Below are 21446 nucleotides of genomic sequence, written 5' to 3'. Positions count from 1 at the left end.
CGTATTAGTACACTCCTACCAGCAAAACTTAAGATCAAATATCTTGGCAATAAGATTGCAATATGAAAAAAAAAACTGGGAAAAAAAAAAAACTTTTAACATACTTATTGGTAAAGGAACACTTCTAATGACTTCAATATGATATTTTTTTTCTCACAGAAAGTTGAATTTGGTGCAGAAATCACAAAAACAGCGATTTGTATCCATCGTCTGCAGCACCGGCCAAACACCTCTTTGCCAACACTCCTCCAAAAATACAGATTTTCTCTGAAATAATATTACACTGTAGTGAAATAAGGATTTTCAAACCTGTGTCCAAACCACTAAACTCTCGCACACTGAGGACATCTGCTGGTATGCAACGAGAACTGCAAAACCCCTGATGTTTTGAAACGCACTCTAAATAATTGAAGACATATATTTAATTCTATTTACTATTTGTTGACTATTGAAAGTGGTAAAGGTTCAATTGAAATTGAGCTAAACCAGCCTTATCTGGTCTTCGCTGGTCTCCCAGGCTGGTTTTAGAGGGTTTGTTGGCTACACTTTTTTTTAAAGTTGGTCTTGCTTGTAAACCAGCTAAAACTGAACACCAGCATCTATATAAGATCAGCTTATATAAGATCATACTAGATATATCGAATCACAAAAGGATAACATTGTTGAGGGAAGGACCAGTAATTGTTTTTCATTTTCACTTTGACAAGGAAGAAACTTTCGAGCAGTTCTTCGAAGCAAATCAACTGTCAGGACTCAGGAGGGAGCCTATCATTTATTCATAGAAAAACTTCTGACGCAAATACTCAAGAAACAAGTGTGCACACGATTCTTTCTGGTAAAACCAAACGATCCTTAGCTCATTTGTTCAGGTAGAACATGGAAAATGAATGCTACCTGTCTAGTCTAGTGCTACCTATATTTTTTTACACAGTCCTACTACTCCTGACCGCTTCTTTAGTGCCTCACGAAGCATTCGCGAGCTTTGAAGAGTGACTGATGTAACACTCATGTCTGACTGTGTATGTTTGGGAGGAAGAAAACAGAATAAGCATAAATGTGTTCATTTGTTTTCTCTGACCTTCACTCTCTGACCTTTCAGGAGCCTATGGTATCACAACACTTTCTTTCTTTCTTTCTTTCTTTCTTTCTTTCTTTCTTTCTTTCTTTCTTTCTTTCTTTCTTTCTTTCTTTCTTTCTTTCTTTCTTTCTTTCTTTCTTTCTTTCTTCCTGTCTGTCTGTCTGTCTGTCTGTCTGTCTATCTAGAGTTTGAATTAGTTCAATTGGTTTTGATTAGAGTTTGTGATTTTGTTATATATCCTATAATTATACGATGAGTGATCATGTAAGCATATCTGTCTTGTGGAGATAAAATACTAAATATTATATATCCGGTTCCTCACCTAATATGCCAGCTCATATAATTTGATTGACAAAACATTAGTATCTATAACACCTACAGTATAAGCCATCAGACTAAAACATTTAGGCTAAGCTAATGCTTTTCTAGTTCATTCTAAAACTCAACTGATAAGTATTTTTTACTATGATTATAGTATAGAGGACTTGATAATTTAAACTATTATTTTCCTTATTAGTAATGTTATATATATGTAGCCTACCGTAGTCAACATTTGAAGTGGGTCAGAGAAGTTCATCAAAGTTGACAAGAACGGGTATTGTTATTTATCGGGATTGTACAAAATTCATGTTGATGAAAGGTTTTGTAATATATATATATACAGTATATATATCAGCCTCACTGCCCTCACAAATACGAGTTATTGTGATTTATTTCATTTTTTTTCCAGAAGTAATGAGAATGAGAATTTGAGGAATTCATATGAATTATATAAAAAAATGCAGTGGTCCTAAATATAGGCCTAATTATCTTTATGCAATAAAATACAATGTCTTCAGGGTGTTCAGTAGGTGTCACTGCAGGACTGTCGGACATCACGTTACAGGTTTCTCAGTTGCTTTGTTGCATTTCTCAGATCAGAAATGAAATATTCAAAACTATTTGTTCAACCTCCACATCATCTAGTCACTTGTGCACATCATAAAAGCAGTTTCTCATTCTTTTGAACAAGTTGCGATTGCTTTGGTACATTCATGCAATTGATTATGTACAATTGTCTGCGGTTTCCATTATCAGTTGCTAATGCCATGTTGCTCAAAATGTATTAAATAGTTCTCTTACCCCTCAAAACATCTAGTCATCAGTTCATCGTATAAGTCATTAAATGCTAAATGGTTGATCTAGTTGTCATAAACTGTCAAGCATATTTTCTACACATTTCTATTAGACTTTTTGTAAATGTGCCATGAATTGATGAATTGTGCAGGTGAATCTTGACTTTCACTAAAGAAGAGAATGTAGATCAACCAATGAGAAACCAGTTCTCTGAAATAGCTCAGCATTGCATCTCATGAACCTTCAATTGGCAAGCGTATATACAGTGCTGCATCATGCAAAGGCAAAGTTCTGCCTAAGGGTGTTTGCCTTTCTAATGTTTTCGCCTTTGTGCCCCAATTTCTTATTATTTTCTATATCACAATACTATTGTAATGTTTTTCATTTTTGTCAGACCACTAGTAAAAGTGTAACTGTGAATCCTATCCAGTCTCTTTCAATCAATAACTCACGTACAGTAACCTTTGAAATGGATATATGGCATACAGAAGAAGCTTTGTACATTTCATTACAGTAACTGTCATCCAAACTGTTGCCATATGGTAATACTAACAGAGTGCAGTGTTTTATTGACAACATGACTAAACATTTTCACTATCTTATTTGTTAACAATGACACAAGGACTTTTCATTCTGATGGCACTGATATGTTCATTGACATAAATACTTACTTTTGAGAGATGAACTAAAGATTTTGAGTAAGGCTTTGGCAGGTAATCCAATGTGTGTGGTGCTGTTTGTACAAATTGTTTTGAGAATGCACATACTTTGCAAATATTAAGGATGATTTTAGAAATGCACCAAAGCGATTGAGAAAAACTGTAATAAAAAAAATCTGCTCACAGTGATAGCATCTTTTTATGGCACCTATTGGCACACACACACACCCACACATGCGCGCAGACACACACATACACACACACGTACCTAATGGACATAAACCTTCACTGTAGTGTAGTTATTTGCAAATGCATATGCTTCCTTTTATCAATCATTTCATTACATTCTAATGTTCTTCACCTCTGCAAGTACCCTTAAAGGGTGACGTGTGGTTGCACATCTCTTATGTAATATTACTTGTAAAGTCATACGCAGTGTGTCACAGCAGAGTCATTGCCGCAGCCTGTGTGTGTGTGTGTGTGTGTGTTGTGGTGGGCCTGGCTGAGCTGAGCTTCTGTGTTTCCTGCACTGGCCTGTAGTCTGGGCTGTAGTGGCAGCGCTGATGACAGCTTCTCTTTCTCAGGCTGCTGCATTAGTTGTTAGAAGCAGTCAGACATCCGTCAGCACATCAGCAGCCGCACCACTACAAAGAGCTTGTGACTATCATAATAGTAACCGGGTCTCAATCAAAACATTTACACAGGAAAGTGAAACACAAATATTTTGTGTTGGCAGGTCGGGGCAAATCTCTGGCACTCGGAATGAAACGTGTTTGTGGTTCTGCTTCATACCGCATTGGCAGAGAGGGGAAGGACAGGGCCGTTTGGAGGAGAATACAATGTGAGGCTCGTGGTTTGAGGATCAGCTTTAACAGAGCACCTTAAATCAGTTTATTGTGTGCTGAAAGACATTCATTTGAAGGGCTCACTTTACTATTGTGCCAGGAACCCCTGTCTGTATCTGGTGTGAAAGAACACTACTTTAGGGTGAATCAATGTCCAAGTCGCATTTCAATCCAAAGAAGAAAAAAAAAATCTGTTTGCACTTTCACATTATGACTACTGGGTTATATTATTATTTTCATAATTCATGGTTACTTTAGTTACCTAAAACTAAAAACATTTCATTACTTGAAATATAATAAAAATAAAAACATGGTCACACTTTAGTATCAGGTCTTTTGCAGTCACTGGAGGGTTTTTCTGAGCCTGCCTTCTCAGAAATCTGGTTGCAGCCGTTGATAGCTGCCTTTTTCTGTCCCGTTCAGGTGTAACCACTGTTCCTAAAACTATGAACTTGTGAACTATGCTTCCAAAGGTGTCTCTAGGAACATTTAGTGCATTTGCTGTCTTTTTGTATCCTGTTCCTTGTTTGTGAATGGCGATGATATCTTCTTGTATCTTTTTGGACCATTCTTTTGACATATTTCTAACATGCAGTCAAATGTGGCACTCAACTGACTCCAGTTCAGATATTTAATGTGTTCTAGCTCAAGCACACCTGGTGCAACTAATGAAGTCCTTGATTATTTGCATCTGGTGTGCTTGAGACAACACCTGTTTTACAGGTTTGTGCTGTTGGGAGAGATTCTATTCAGAGGGTTGAATCATTTTGAGACTGCAAAAGTCCACAAAAGTCCAAAAGTTACATTTTCAGTTGAATTTAGGGAAACCACTTGAAACAATTGTTGCGTTGAGCTATTTCAATTACTTTTGTTTGATTTGTTCATTGCAAATAGCTGAAAATCTATAAAGTTTGCCAATAAACCTGATTATACTATATTGCCAAAAAGTATCGGGACACCCCTCCAAATCATTGAATTCATGTGTTCCAATCACTTCCATGGCCACAGTTGTTTAAAATCAAGCACCTAGGCATGCAGATGCGTCTACAAACAGTGAATTCAAGCGTGGTACCGTGATAGGTTGCCACCTGTGCAATAAGTCCATTCGTGAAATTTCCTCACTACTAAATATTCCACGGCCAACTGTTAGTGGTATTATAACAAAGTGGAAGCAATTGGGAACAACAGCAACTCAGCCACGAAGTGGTACTGTAGGCCACATAAAATCACAGAGCGGGGGCAGCGCATGCTGAGGCGCACAGTGTGCAGAAGTCGCCAACTTTCTGCAGAGTCAATATCTACAGACCTCCAAACTTCGTGTGGCCTTCAGATTAGCTCAAGAACAGTGCGTAGAGCTTCATGGAATGGGTTTCCATGGCCGAGCAGCTTCATCCAAGCCTTACATCACCAAGTGCAATGCAAAGCGTCGGATGCAGCGGTGTAAGGCACACCGTCACTGGAGTCTAGAGCAGTGGAGACGTGTTCTCTGAAGCGACGAATCACGCTTCTCTGTCTGGAAATCCGATGGATGAGTCTGGGTTGGGCGGTTACTGGGAGAACGGTACTTGCCTGACTGCGTTGTGCCAAGTGTAAAGTTTGGTGGAGGGGGGATTATGGTGTGGGGTTGTTTTTCAGGGGTTGGGCTTGGCCTCTTAGTTCCAGTGAAAGGAACACTTAATGCTTCAGCCTACCAAGACATTTTGGACAATTTCATGCTCGCAACTTTGTGGTAACAGTTTGGGGATGGCGCCTTCCATTTCCAACATGACTGTGCACCAGTGCACAAAGCAAGGCCCATAAAGACATGGATGAGCGAGTTTGGTGTGGAGGAACTTGACTGGCCTGCACAGAGTCCTGACCTCAACCTGATAGAACACCTTTGGGATGAATTAGAGCGGAGACTGCGAGCCAGACCTTCTCGTCCAACACCCAGCTTGTTGTGATTGTTTGTAGGGCTGCAATTTGGCCCAACATTTTATATATATATATTTATATATTTTAATATGACTAATAATAATAATTATGATTATTATTATTGCTAAATACTAAATACAGACAGGTGAGCTTGTTAATGAATGTTCATGACAACTAATGACTGGAGGGAAACTAGAACAAAGGAAACTTTTAATGAAACTAAACACAAACAGGCTGTGACATCACACCCCCCTCCCGGAAGGCACGTCCACACGCCGTAAACAAAAAGTCTAACTGAGGAGGGAGGGTGGGGGCTCCTCGGGAGGATGTAGGGTCTGTGAAGAGCTGGAGACTAGCGATGATGGTGGCAGAAGAGACCAAAGGAGGAGCCAGGGAGGAACCATGGTGGAGAAGTCCTCAACGCCATCATGGGGAGGAGCGATGGAGATAAAGCCGATGGTGGTGGAGCCCTGGGTGAAGACAGAGAGCAGATGGAACAGGGCGACACCGCTGGACCTGCAGGCCGTGACGGAGCTGCAGTTATGAATGTCCCAGAGGGTGGGAAGCTTTACCTCCGCTGCCCAGTTGATCAACCACTCCTCAGTATCCAGCTTTCCACTAATACCCCCTCTGACACGAATGTTGCCGGCTCACACACCTGGCCAGACTCACATTGGGGCTCAGGGTCCGGGGCGATGGTTGGCGCTGTCCTCTTCTCAGGCTGTGGCTTGTACATCACGCCAGGCGTAAGCTCTCAGTCCGAGGTGGGCTCTGGCTTATTGTCCATGCCTTGGGGTGATGGCTGGCTGGGCTCTGGGCTCGGTGGCATGGAGGATGGTTTGAGCTGGTGGTAGATACTCTCCAAACATCTCAGGACAGCCTCCCTCCATGTGTCCTCTTTGATGTCTGGGAGGTCTAGTGGCAAGTGGTAGTTATCCAGTAGAGAGATTTTAGTGGTTCGCTGGCCGAGCTGGCAAAATTGGAAAGAGTAATCCAAAATAAGAAAGTCTCTCCCCGGCGAGTCCAGAGAAAGCAGCAGAAATCTCCATAATCCTTTTTCTTTTTGGTCTGTTCTTCTGTCACGGGTTGATGAGGTGCTGGTTAGCAGGCACAACAAAGATGATAAATCAAACCGTCTTTATTTACAAACTCAAATAATTTAGAATACAGAAACAGGCAGAAGATTAAATTAAATTTAAGTTTAAAGTTTAAACCAAACTTCACTTACATGTTGACAAGAACTGACAAATGAACAGAGAATAAAGAGGAAATTAAAAACAGACAGGTTAATGAATGTCCATGACAACTAATGACTATAGTGGGAAACTAGAACAAATTAAACAGATAACTGGAGGGAAACAAACTAAAAGTCAATGAAAATGAAACTAAACACAAACAGGACGTGACACATTGTTTGCTCATGTTTGTTCACAGTGCATTTCACTAATGTTAACAAATACAACTTTTGATTTGAAAAATTAGTAAATGTTGAAATTAACATTAACTAAGATTAATAAATTCGGTAGTATTGTTCATTCTTAGTTCTTGTTAATTACAGTTCTTAAAGGTGCAATAGGTGATTCTCTACAGAAACTTTTTCGTTATTCTGGTTGAAAGTCTCCTCATATCCTGATAGCAATCGCTATGTTAAACGGTCTAAATGCCTTTTTATAAATATATATCGTCTGTGGAAGGCGTAGGAGCATAAAATGTAAATCCAATCATTACATTGGGTCCAAATGAAATAATACGATGTCCTACCTGTCTGTCAACGTTTTTTTTTTCTTACCCTCGCACACCCTGTTCGCGCAGACATCACACGTCATCAGCGCGTTTCATGCTATGCAGAGTACAGAGCACCGCAAACAAACAGCAGCCACTATTCACAGTTCCCCCAAAACAATAAGACTATGCAGCATTCACTCCATAACTACTGTAATTAAGAGATGGGAACCCGTGACGTTCTAATCGGAGCTGTGCTCAGACCCGGAATTATGTGTTTCCATGTCAACAATATCAACACCGCAATGGATCTGCAGCAGTCAGGTACAAGCTCTCTAAGTTGTTTACGTTCATTATTATTGTAAGGTTATGTCTTTGAGACATGAGGTAGTTTAACGCAGTCTCTTGTGATGCTTTGCCGAGAGCAGCTGTGTGTGTGTGCCTTCATGTGTTTTGGACGAGGCGTGGCTTTGGACGGCGATTTGCAGGGAGGGTGGGATCGTATGCTTTCAATGCTAGCAGGCTAACATTAGCATTTTCCAGATCACCTACTGTACCTTTAACTAATGACACCTTATTGTAAAGTGTTACCTGTAATTCTATTATTTCTCATTGTAAATCTATTATTTATCATTTGACCATCCCCCCCCCCCCCCCCCTCTCTCCTCCCCTCCCCTCCCTCTCCCTTTATTTTGGTGTGCACTGTAGCTACGTGAGAGAGAAATATTACAGACTGTCAGAAATGCAGTACAGATGTATGTTTCATTAAATGCAAGGGCCTGAATTAAATGTATCAAAGTGAGTTTGTGAATGAGAGGGTGAGTGGGTGCATGCGTCTGTCTTCGTCTACCGTTAACTGCATTCCCAGACTTCTCAGGTCCGTCTTCTTAAGTGGGTCTCTCGTTTTGGTTCCATGCTAAAGTTTCAGGTCCACGACTGGTGTTTTTTGAATCATGCTGAAATGAAGTATTGAGTTTGATAGCATTCCCATTTCATTCCCTGCATGCTTAAGTGTCTGGACAGTAAATTCATCATCTGTGCTACTTTTTGAAGTCTGGATGGAATACATTTTGGAAACTTTGCATTCATCACAGGCCCAAAGTCACTGATCTGTGCAGGCAGACAAAGAATTTCATGTCTATTTTCCTTCCAGTTGAGTCTCTGAAGTCTGTTAAAGGGAGTCGCACATGAAAAAAAAATGTTAATTACGAAACTGACTGGTGCATGAAAACAAGTGCATGACTTCACAGTGATGAAAGGAAAACTCCACTGATCTGAAGAAATGCACAATGGAAAATATGAGTAACATTTGATCTGCACATACAGTGATCATATTGACTTTGCGCCCTCAGCTAGTGATATGCAGCTTCACTCAAAGATAGTCTGTATTTAATCACATTAATAGACTGTCACCAGCCTCAAACACAGCTCACAAACAAAATTTTTGCATGTTCTGATACAACGTGAATGCTACGATTTGGTTGCTAATGTGTTATAAGTGTTGTGGCATTGATGTGAGTTTTCTAGGGTTTTCTGAATGGTTGGTAACTGGTTCAAGTCAAAAAAGCCCATCCCCAAGTCTCTGAAATTCTCCGCCCAGTTGTTCAAAGAGTGTAAATCCCATGTTTTGCTATCCAGGATCAGGTAAGCCATGTTTGATACGGACACAACAGGCAGCTCAGTCACCAAGACTCAGCGCTCTCTCTCTCACCCGAATACTAATACTTAAGACCTTTCTACGAGCACACATCTTTCAGTCACACCTTTCTGACTACACTAATGGATACAGCTAATGAAAACTCCTTACCTGCCTTACTTAACTCTGTGGTTTGGACTGTAAGTCTCTATAGATCTCCCTCGTTGACCTGTTTGGTCAAATACTCACCTGTTTACCTACTGTGTTCCTTAAGAGGTGTCTCTTCAGCATACCAGTCTCCTATCTGCACCTGGACCCAGCATTCAATAGGCTAAGCAGAAATGACTCTCATCCCCATCACTCTCATCCTCTTTCTGACTGTGCTAGTGCTTACCTAGTCTCAGCTTCAGACGTCACGCCCACGGACCGTTGACTGAACGTCTGATGCATATGGGGGGGCGGCAGTGGCTCAGTGGTTCATGTAGGTTGTCTACAAACCAGAAGGTTGGTGGTTCAATCCTCGGCTCCACCTGACCAAGTGTCGAGGTGTCCATGAGCAAGACACCTAACCCCAGCTGCTCCCGACGAGCTGGATGGCGCCTTGCGTCTTCCAGCGCTTTACATTTTTGCCGGACATTCACCCATTCATTCACTCATTCATACACCGACGGCGGTGTCAGCCATGCAAGACACCTAACCCCAGCTGCTCCCCACGAGCTGGATGGCACCTTGCATGGCTGACACCGCCGTCGGTCTATGAATGAGTGAATGAATTGGTGAATGTCCGGCAAAAATGTAAAGCGCTTTGGTGGCCATTGGGTCTGTGAAAGCGCTATATAAATGCAGTCCATTTACCATATGGCACACTGGAAACACTTCAGGAGTTTCGAAGTCGTCATCTGATTGGTTAAATTCTACAGGATGTCCGGAGAAGTGTGTGTTGCGTTCTGTAACAGTCCGTCAGGAAACAGATGCCGTGACGTCAAAAATCCCTCGTGGAAGAAGAACGCCATCATGTTCACAACTGTGACAATGAGCGGTTACCAGGATCGACTAAATGCTGGATTTTCAAAAGTACGACACATTCTTGGCTCCATTGTTGCAGTAAACTTGCACAACGTTCTTGAATGAATCATTTATTAGATGCACGCCGGTCTGTTATTGTAGGGACATCAAAATTACTTAACATGGCACGGAAAAAACCGAACTGTTATTGGTTGCATTACATATCAGTCAAACGTCTTCTTGGGCGGTCCTTCGCCAAGAAAAGCTGCGATAGAGTCCAGACCTTCTACCAGTCTGAAGGTCTGGCTACGCGAGACCAGTGCTTACCTGCATTGACTTAACCTGATGACTGTAAATAAATACCTGTTTGGTTTCACTCATCTCTGCTTCTCAGTCTGGTTGTATTCTGACAGAGAGCCAGACCAAATAACCGCATGAACCCTCCAGGCCCCTGATCAATTTCAAGACCTGGCTGATTCAGTTAGCCGTGTTCTCAGCGCCGTCACATCTCAGAGCACTTCTCCACCTCCTATCTATGACGCCAGTCCCACGGTCAATCGGGTGCCCTACTCTGGCTCAGCGGAGGACTGCAATGGCCTCCTGCTTCAATGCTCGCTTGCTCTGGAGATGCAGCAGTATATATTTCCCATGGAACAAGCCAAAATGTAATTTGTCCTCTCCCTTCTTTCTCTCCCAACTATTGGGGATTCTTCAGTAAGTGACCAACTTTATAATTTACGTCAAGAGAAAAATGATATCAGTTTCACACCCTAGCAGCTTCCAGTGGATGGAATGGACGAAGTCACCTCAAAACCTATCGCCAAATACTTGAATGTATCTCTTTTGTACAACGCTTACTTAGTTTCTCCAACTTCTACCGTTGTTTCATCGAAAGCTACAGTTATATAACTGCAATCCACACATCTCTCCTAAAAGGCAAGCCCAAGTCTCTGTCCGGGAACTCTGACGTGGATTTCACAACTTCATATATTCCAGGGACAAAGTACATAAAGGCAGATGCTCTCTCACATCTTCAAGCTCCAGAAAGCCTCTGAACATCTAGTGCATGTTCTTACATCAAGTCTCATTGTCATCCCCATCCAGTGGTCCTTAGAAGATAGAATAGCCGAAGCCACAGTCTCTTCGGTTCTTATTGCGTAACTGTTCCATCCGGGCCAGCTGGTACGGGTTACGTTTTACATTTTCCACTGTGGGGCTGATAGCCGCCACAGGTGATGACCTCAAAATGACAAAAGTCATGACAACAAATGTTTCCGACAACAAATTCATCAAAATAAGTTAAGCCATTTTAAACTTTATTCTTTAAGTTAAATGAGATTCAACTTAATTTTTAAAGTCAGTTTAATGTAATTTAAGTTGAAATGACTCACACAGCCAAGTTGATTGTACTTAAAAAAACTCTTTTGCGTCCTTCATTAGGCCTGTTTTGAAGGATGCATCAAGTGTATCCTTCGTGTCCTTCAATCACCCACAATCCTTTGCACACATGTCAATTCACAAAAAAAAAAATTAGCAATTGGTGCTGAGCTTGTCAAGTTTCACTACGTAATGCAAGACAAAAAATATGTTGGGAGATAAAGACATTTTGTTTTGTTGTAAATTAATCACATGATGCTAAACTGTTTGTAATGTAAACCACTGGGAGACCACAGATGGTTGTCATTACCTGTGCATTAATAGAAAGGCAGTTCATATAAAGGTTTTTAATATAAAGTATTTTCAAATTATAATTGCATTAGCATTTTTGCTGCGTGACATGCAGGGGCGGAAACATTTATGACGTAGCCATGCACACTTACTAGACCGTCTCATAGCGTTCAGTCCTGAGGAGACTCTAGCCTACAAGCCTTCGAAGGACTGAACTAGGAAGGACTAGCCCGTTCTCATCCCAAGGCGTCATATACTGACGCTTTTGCCAAAGCGTCTACATCCAACGCACATGGCACCCTTTAGCGTCAATATGAGACGCAGATATATATGGGCCAGAAGGCGCCTCCTAGTGGTCTAACACTACCCCAGACCTAAACCTACCCATAACCGAAGCGTGTTATATTTACGCTAAAGGGTGCCATGTGCGTTGGATGTAGACGCTTTGGCAAAAGCGTCAGTATATGACGCCTTGGGATGAGAATGCGTTGGAAGGACACATAGCCCCACTTGGATGCAGCCTTCTGTTTGAGAAGCACCCACAGAGAGATTTTTTTCTTCTTATAAGACTCGATAGCTGGTATCTGATCAGTTCTTTATTGACATTGATGGTTCCATAAAGAATCTTTAACATCCATGGAACCTTTCCATGGTAATACTTTAGAATACTTTTCCATCATTAATTAATAACTACACAGGGACAAATGAGTAACGCACTTTTAACATTCTAGTAACTACTGTTAACTGACAAGAAACTCTTCTTAACAAATTAGTAAGTAATAGCGCTCAGTTGAATGTGGTAGTTCACTATTAGCTAATCAGTAACCACTATTTTTCATACCTCCCAGAGAACTACTAAGAACTACTTTAAACAGTTTGATAATTAAGGTGAATAATGCATAATGTGTAATTAATTCTAAAGTGAAGATCATGGTAACCCACTAGTAAGGACTCAAGTATTACCAAATCCTTTATAAGGAATTATTAATTATTTGGATCCGTATTCTTAAGTGAAAAGCATGATAACTACCTAATAATGACTGAAGTCATTGTAAGCTTCTGAGGTTTTTGTAAGGATTTGGTTAGTAATGACTCAAGTTGTACTACATCCTTCTAAGTAATTATTTGGATCATTATTAAATTTAAGATCATGGTAACTCACTCCTTTATAGTGAAAATGGTTATTAAAATGTTCTTCACACTTAAGAAAAAGTGGTTCTTTTAAGAACTTTTCACTCAAATGGTTCTTCAATGGCATGACTGAAAAAAACTGTAGAAACCTTTATTTTTTAGGTGTATAGCCTGGGTTCCTCCTACAATGATTTTCTTTTGTCTTGTCTTGCCAATTTTATCAGACAAAAGTAATGTTGATGTTAAATACCTAATGATTTGTTCAGTTCATGTTTTACTATCATTATTTTATTGCTTTTACTATGTGCAGTAGTGATGCTTGCTATTTAGAAAGAACACACATACTGTACCATTTTCACCAACACAAATAACAGTCAGAACCTTTTCTACACTGAAAACCTGAATAAATTGGAAAAAATCAGTTGCCTCAATTTGTTTTAAGTTAAGAAATTTAAAGTCTAGGTAAGCAGAACTAACAGATTATTATTTTGTACATAATTCAAGTTAAGATCAAATAAAATGTGTAAAATAGAGTACATTCTTTGATTCATATATTTAACTTAAAAAATTAATGTAATCTCAATGTGAGCACTTTTATTAGAATTAACTTAGCTGTCTTTGACACTCTAGTTTGCTAACATGCTAATTTAATTCATTCATTCATTCATTTATTTCATAATACCATGTCATAGCACTTGCTGTATGAGTGCTGCAGTATAAAGGATTTATATACTTGCTCTCAAATCAAGCTGCATACACCACTTGTCACCATGATGGTAACTATCCTAAAACCAACATTAACAGAAATTCTTCTAAATTAGCATAACAAAACATTAATCACTACTAAAATCTCCCACTTAACATTAATTGTGCACAAAAAAAAAACATTATATTACACTTAATTTTAGCATTTACTCTCCCTTTCGAGTGCCATCGGCAAAGCATGCTGGGAAATAGACATCCCAGCCGTTTCAGTTAAACTTAAGTCGTCTAAATTAAAATAAATAATTTCATAAAACTCAAAACAATGAAACAGTTTAGTTGACTTAAAATATATAGTTCTGTGACCTTGAAAGAAAAATAAAGTGCTAAAAAATACTCATAAAAGTTAATTTGACTGAACTAATTAGTTTAATTTAAGTTTGTCCTACTCAAACCAATTAATTATTTTGAGCGTTAGGGTTTACAGTGTAGAATTTTTTGCATCCCATGACCAGCTATCGAGGGTTACACATTTCATGATCTCATATCCATAATCTCACGTCACACATCTGTGATTTTACTGTGAATGGACTATTGTTATTTTAAAAATGACTTGGCAGGATTAATTATAAGACATGAGATGTGTTAATAGGCCTGGAAACTGTTCTTCATAGCTGTCATTAAATGCAGCATTTTCCCAGGGGCTCAAACACATGCCAGGCTGACAGATCTCAAAGTGACCACTATTCTCTAACGAAACCACCCAAACATTGTTGAAAACCTGTTTCTTTTCCCAACACTCCAAACACTGTGTGCGAGCGGGGGCAAAGGCGGACAGGAGAGTTGTAAGGAATGACTTTTCTGCTCCCGGGTCTCTGTTCATATTCACTCTTAACAGCAAATTAAACAACGACAGGGCGGGGAGAAACTACAGACACCTCATCCAGATGTGTGAAAATAAATCTGCTCTAGGGTGGAGTGTGTCTTCAACAATCATGGAAATTTCAAATGGTTGTGCCACTAGAAAGGTAATATGTGCAATAATAAAAGCAGTAAATGATTGCTGCGCAAGTCAGAGGTTTTCGTGCGCACAGTGAATTACGTGAATTCTCTCGCAGGCCCATGACCATACATGGGTAAATAGCATCTGTGACAGGTGTTTTAAATAAGCACTCAAATAAAAAACCCAAAAAGCAACTTGCTCGGAAGATCATTATTTATAACTTTTGTCAGTCAAGCTCTTATTTATTTTTGTTTAACTAGCTGCTGTTTATGCTTTTTATGTTCAGGTTGTGTGCATTACTTTACTTTTTAGTTAGTCCCACAAAGACCATCTTAGCTCCCAACAGTGGGGTCTAAAACCATATTAAAAAATCACTGTTTTTTGTCATTTAAGTCATAAAGAGACATTTTGTTAATTTAAAAACTGATTTTAGATATGCTCCTGAGGCAGCATAAAGGTTTAATGATCTACAACAAAACATGTCAAGGCTCTGCCCTGGCAGCTTTGTCTGTTGTGTCTTTGTTTAATGTTTCCATGTTTGTTTTGTGCTTGAGCACATGGCTTTATCTTTGTTTCTGTTGGTCATGTGCTCCCCCAACGCATTCTCATCCCCAAAGCGTAATATATTGACTATTTTGCCAAAGCGTCTATATCCAACGCACATGGCACCCTTTAGCGTCAATATAACACGCTTCAGGTTTTGGGTAGGTTTAGGTCTGGGGTAGTGTTAGGGTTAGACCACTAGGAGGGGCCATATATCTGCGTCTCATATGACGCTAAAGGGTGCCATGTGCGTTGGATATAGACGCTTTGGCAAAAGAGTCAGTATATTACGCCTTGGGATGAGAACGGGCTCGCTCCCCTTGACTTGCCTCCTAGTTTCCCCTAACCACGCCTCCTCGTTTAGTCCTTAGGTGTGTTGGGCCTCGGCTGCGGCTGGATGTAGCCGATCGGCGAGAGTTGCCGCGTGCAGGCGGGGAGGAGCAGCAAACGGAGACGTGAAGTCGGACACTTTCTGCTTCCCGTAGTGACGCTCGCGCTGTGTTTGCATACTTCACCACAGCTGAAGTGCAATAAATGCAATATTTGCCAAATACACATACTTTTCAGAGACAATTTCATTTAATAATGTACTGCTTAGTACAGCGTTTGTTTTTACAAGAATAAAGTTCTTAACTGATAAGTGGGGTCTACGTTTTTTTAATCAGTTTTATTTTGATAAACATAAAGCGTAGCGTCAGTTCTGGCAGGTCACGTTAGTCAAGCTCGCATCAGCTGACTCTCAGCTGTTCCACGTCTACCTATAAGAATATGACGCCTATCACTGTATACATATGTAAGCTCCTTCAGTATTATCAGCAGCTATAGCGTTTCTCAGGAGCTAATTACCCTCCTCCTTCCCCAGCTCCTCCTCTCGTCAGTCAGCATTTGGCTTTCTGATTCCCCTTGAATCAGAAAAAATTCTCGAATCATGTTGAACATTAAAATCTTGAATTAATGATATCTGTAATACATTCATGTTGGTTCTGTTTACCCTAAGGGGAGTTATTGCTGCTCTCAGTTCCTGCCCAGAACAGCACCACACCGCCAATCCAAACTGTATGCTAATTGTCAATCGTATTCGACGATAGTGGTCCTGACAGAAATGACACAATATAACATCCCGACTGCATGAAAAGAGATTTTACTGTTATAAAAAACAGATGTGTGAGCATTAGTGGAAGTTGAACTGAACGTGAGAGAATAAACACGAAACACACGTGATCACCGTCATGCGGTGGATTCGGCCAATCGTGAAACAGCTGTATCGTCATCAGAGCTTGTGAGCCGCTCTTGAGAAGCTGCGCTGGCTGAGTCCTCCGGCTTCTCTCGAATCGCTCTCACGGTACTTTGATGGCATACGTCACAGTCATGTGGCATCGGCGCTGTCTCAAGTCGGACAAAATTTCTAACCGGCATGCAATGCTTCAAGTCAGCTGTCTGCGCAGCGCTGCATTAAGTCGAACAAGCCTCTTGTCTAGTCCTTGGTTCACTAATTGAGGTCACCTGGTCCTTGTGTGCTCCACTCCCTTTATATTGAGCTTCCTTGCTTCTTGTCTTTGCTGGATTGTTGTGTTGCGTTCATATCTTAGACCTTTCTGTAGCATCGTGTTCATACAGGTGTGATTGTCCAGAGTTTTCTTTGTAGCTTCTTGTATCTTTGCAGTTTTTGCTTTGGGGTTAACTTAGTCTAACCCTGAGGTTGACGGAGGCAGATGGAGATACGAAGAGATCAATGGTGGAATGTAGTCCATAGTGCTGTTTAAGAACAGCGATGAGGATTGCGAACAATCAGAGTCAAAAAAGTTATTTGTGCTGTCTAGAAACAGCAATGAAAGTCGAGAAACGGGGTGGGACAGGGTGGGAGACGATACCTCCGCATAGAAGTCCATCAGCCAGTCCTCAGTTTCTATTTCCACCATTATACCCTCAGCCACTGATGTCGTGGGCTCACACCCCTGGTCAGACTCACTGGGGGGCTCCTCTTCCGGGGCGAGGGTCCGCACTGATCTCTTATCTTCGGGCTCTGGCTGAAGCGTCGCGGCGGGTGGTAGCTCTCCGTCTGCGGGGGGCTCACATGATTTCTCCGTGGTCTCAGGTGGTGAAACGGGCTCTGGGACCTGCTGTGTCCTGGACCGGGGGTTGACACTCTCCAGACACCGGGAGATCTATGGGACGGTGGTAGTTCGCCCCGATCCAGAACAATGACTTCAGGGTCTCGTCGTCGAAGGGGCTGGTGATGGCAAGACGACAGAAGTTTGTGGTGAAAGCAAAAAAAGATGAAGATGGACTGAAGACAAGATCAAAATCGCCGTAGTTTAATAAAACAAATAGGCAGAACAGCATGCACTAACACAAATAACAAACGACAATTGAAGAGTGAACAAGGAGCAACTTAAAGGGATACTTCACCTCTGGAAAGATGAATGTGTATTTAAAGTAACACCAAGGATTTTTTCCTCTGCGGTCGCCATACAGGTTGGAAGCGGAATTGTCCATTACCGCTGTCGTAAATAATTTAGCCTACCGCAGCCTACTGTCGCACGCGCACGCTCGCTGTTTATCCAGCACCCCCCAGCACCGGCTTTGGAATCAACAATGGCAGACATCCCAACCTGCAAGAAGTCATTTCAGGGAGGTATATCTTGGTGACTGGATTGTTGACGGGGGGTGGGGGTTGACTAGCTTTCGTGAGGCACACTCGCAAGGTCTCTCGCTCTCTCCCTCTCTGCCGTCCTCGCGCTATGTATGTTATGCGCGCAGTATGTTTTGGCTCGCATGCGCGCTCTAGATTCCGGGAGATTTGAACTAATTTTCGGGCATCAGGGAGATGCTATCAATATGCGGGAGACTCCCGGTAGACTTGGGATGTCTGCAATAGCCACAGACAAGTTGAGGAAGTGGTGGGGGAAGTGACGTATGCCGTAAAGCAGTCGAATTTTGTAGTTCTTTTTGTGCACGGGTTCCTACCCGAAACCCGAAGTTACATAGTGCCAGTAAAAGCGATACAGACCACGTCAGGCTATGGTAGACGTGTCATTTAACTTATTTTAAGTCGATGTACCATCACAAGGGTCTTGGAAATATATTATGAAGGTTGAAAAACTACTTAGTGTTACTTTAAAATGGGTCATTTATGTAGAAGAAATGTGGAATTATTTTTGAATTTGGAGCTTTCTAGACTGAGAAAAGCCAGAAAATGTATTTTTGGCTTATGTGGATGAAAGACAACAACTCCCAGAATGCACTTACTTCGCTGTCCTAGGAGGCCACGCCTACCGGTAACAGCGCAGTAGTTAAACAACAAGTCTAGGCTACTAGTGAGTCTCCGTGATGAGTCTGCCCGGGATTTCGAGATCGCCCAAAAATGGGCGATTGGGCTTTTGCGTTCTACAGTCGCCATTTATTATGTTTACTGTGGCGAGCAGGACGAGTGAGGGCCGCGGGAGAACGGCGCGAGGCCGGTGGCGTGGTTACCGATGACGATGAGCGACACCTGTGAGACGCACCAGTCTCGTATCTCTCACGGAGGAGCGGGAATTTTCTTAGCAATGTTAAAACGCACATCAATCGATCACTCGTTTAGCGTTCATGTAAACACTACATTCGGATTCACCAATCGGAATGAATTCATTTAGATTGAAACAAAAGGTGTGCATGTAAACAATGAATGGCGACAAGAAAGCAAAAGCTGAATCCCGGACATTTTGTACGATCTCGACGGCCGGACATGTCCGGGAAAAAGAGGATGAATGGTAACCCCTACTACTCAGCTTTCTCCACAGAACAAGAGCCTGCTAGCTTAGCTTCCAAACAAAGATGGCTGACACCATGTGTACATTCTGTGAGAGAGATCCCACCCTCTATGGGCGGGTTGAGAACATGCGGGACAGCCCCTACTACTGACTGTAGTCTTTAGCCTCTGGCCAAAAAATCCTCCGATGACGCAAAATGACGATACATAAATCTCTCGTCTCAGGGGGATATGAGGGTAGAAAGCATGGTAATTTGAAAATACTACAGGTTTTCTACTAATACAAAGCTTAATGCTAAATCCTGAAGTATCCCTTTAAATACAAAGTGATGATGAGATGATAACAAACAGGTGTGATGATTAGATGAGTGTCCATGATAACTGATGACTGGCGGGATACTAAGACAAAGAAACATGTGACGGATGAAAACAAACTGAAAGTCCATGAAAAAACAAAACTGAATAGACATGACAGTTACATAATACATAATATATAACAATAATATATAATAATTATTAGTTTTCTGTCAATAAAGCTATCCAAACAGTTGCTCACCTGTCTAATAAAACACAATATATTAAAGCGTCAGTGATTTTTCCATGGATTCTACGGAAGTAAAACTGAGGGTAGTGCGGATATGACATCATTGACCGGCGACACAATGACACGGGCCGTTGGACTGGTTAAAATTGTGGATTTCTCTGGATTTAAACATTGTTGGAAACATTTGGGATAACGTAAGTACATAAGTCAACAAAATATTTAACATTGTTCTAGTGGTTTTTGGATATTTTAATACAAAATTCTTACATATTGTGCCTTTAAATGAGATGAAACCTAGATTGTACTGCATATTAGCTTGCTTATTGTGCTCAAAAGCACGATCTGTTTAAGTTAAAACTTGGAACTAGGTTTCAGGAAATGGCGAAGAACTATGTAAGTAATGGAGGAACTTGCGACCATAGTTGGCTAACGTTGTTTTTGGGAAACACCCCAGAGCATTAGACCTGTGTTGGACATTGTACTACAACCGTTCCCTTCCCACCTAATGCCTGTGTGACGGATCCCGATTCATTTTACACAGTGCTCGTTCATCTAAGCCAGAGGAGGACTGGTCCTGATGGACTTTGGGTTCCTTGCCACTGTCGCCTTTGGCTTAGTTGGAGACACTTAATATTCGTCAATATTAATGACTTGACTGCAATACCATTATTGAACTGAACATTGAACATTCTGTTACTTTCCTGTTTATTTTTGTGAAGCTGCTTTGAACCAATTTCTATTGTATAAAGCACTATAAAAATAAAGGTGACTTGACAACACCATGCTGTAGCTCTGCAGGTCTGTAACACAAAGCAGTTCACAGCATATGCGTCAAACTTGTTAGATGGAGTATAGTCAGAAAGGCTTGCACACTCCACAGTGTGTGAGACTTAACGGCTCACAGAAAATATACCCAAGCCTCAGTCAGATTGACAGTCAATTTCACACTGGATTGCAGAGAACTGTAGGCCAGTTATCAGTTTATGTTCAGTGAATTGGAAATACAACAAACAATTTGCTGACTTTCAGTAATGTTAAATACTTTGCCGCATGTAATGTCTTCTCTCAGCAAATATTTATATATGTGATTGATTTGATTCAAAGATTTTTGACAATCCTAATTATTAATTAATTTGTGATCAGAATTTTTGTGTTAAACCTGAAAAGCGTGAAAAAAAAGGTATTTTCACTAGTCCCAGACTTGTGGACCTCACTGTATATACACTCACCGGCCACTTTATTAGGTACCCCATGCTAGTAACGGGTTGGACCCCCTTTTGCCTTCAGAACTGCCTCAATTCTTCGTGGCATAGATTCAACAAGGTGCTGGAAGCATTCCTCAGGGAGTTTGGTCCATATTGACATGATGGCATCACACAGTTGCCGCAGATTTGTCGGCTGCACATCCATGATGCGAATCTCCCGTTCCACCACATCCCAAAGATGCTCTATTGGGTTGAGATCTGGTGACTGTGGAGGCCATTTTAGTACAGTGAACTCATTGTCATGTTCAAGAAACCAATTTGAAAGGATTAGAGCTTTGTGACATGGTGGAAGTAGCCATCAGAGGATGGGTACATGGTGGCCATAAAGGGATGGACATGGTCAGAAACAATGCTCAGGTAGGCCGTGGCATTTAAACGATGCCCAATTGGCACTAAGGGGCCTAAAGTGTGCCAGGAAAACATCCCCCACACCATTACACCACCACCACCAGCCTGCACAGTGGTAACAAGGCATGATGGTTCCATGTTCTCATTCTGTTTACGCCAAATTCTGACTCTAACATCTGAATGTCTCAACAGAAATCGAGACTCATCAGACCAGGCAACATTTTTCCAGTCTTCAACTGTTCAATTTTGGTGAGCTCTTGCAAATTGTAGCCTCTTTTTCCTATTTGTAGTGGAGATGAGTGGTACCCGGTGGGGTCTTCTGCTGTTGTAGCCCATCCGCCTCAAGGTTGTGCGTGTTGTGGCTTCACAAATGCTTTGCTGCATACCTCGGTTGTAACGAGTGGTTATTTCAGTCACTGTTGCCCTTCTATCAGCTCGAACCAGTCTGGCCATTCTCCTCTGACCTCTGGCATCAACAAGGCATTTCCGCCCACAGAACTGCCGCTCACTGGATGT

The sequence above is a fragment of the Rhinichthys klamathensis genome, unplaced genomic scaffold (genome assembly GCF_029890125.1).
Source record: "Rhinichthys klamathensis goyatoka isolate OS25496 unplaced genomic scaffold, OSU_Roscu_1.1 h1tg000687l_1, whole genome shotgun sequence".
In the NCBI taxonomy this organism is placed as follows: Eukaryota; Metazoa; Chordata; class Actinopteri; order Cypriniformes; family Leuciscidae; genus Rhinichthys; species Rhinichthys klamathensis.
The sequence above is the reverse complement of the archived record's forward strand: the minus strand, read 5'-3'. Positions refer to the sequence as shown.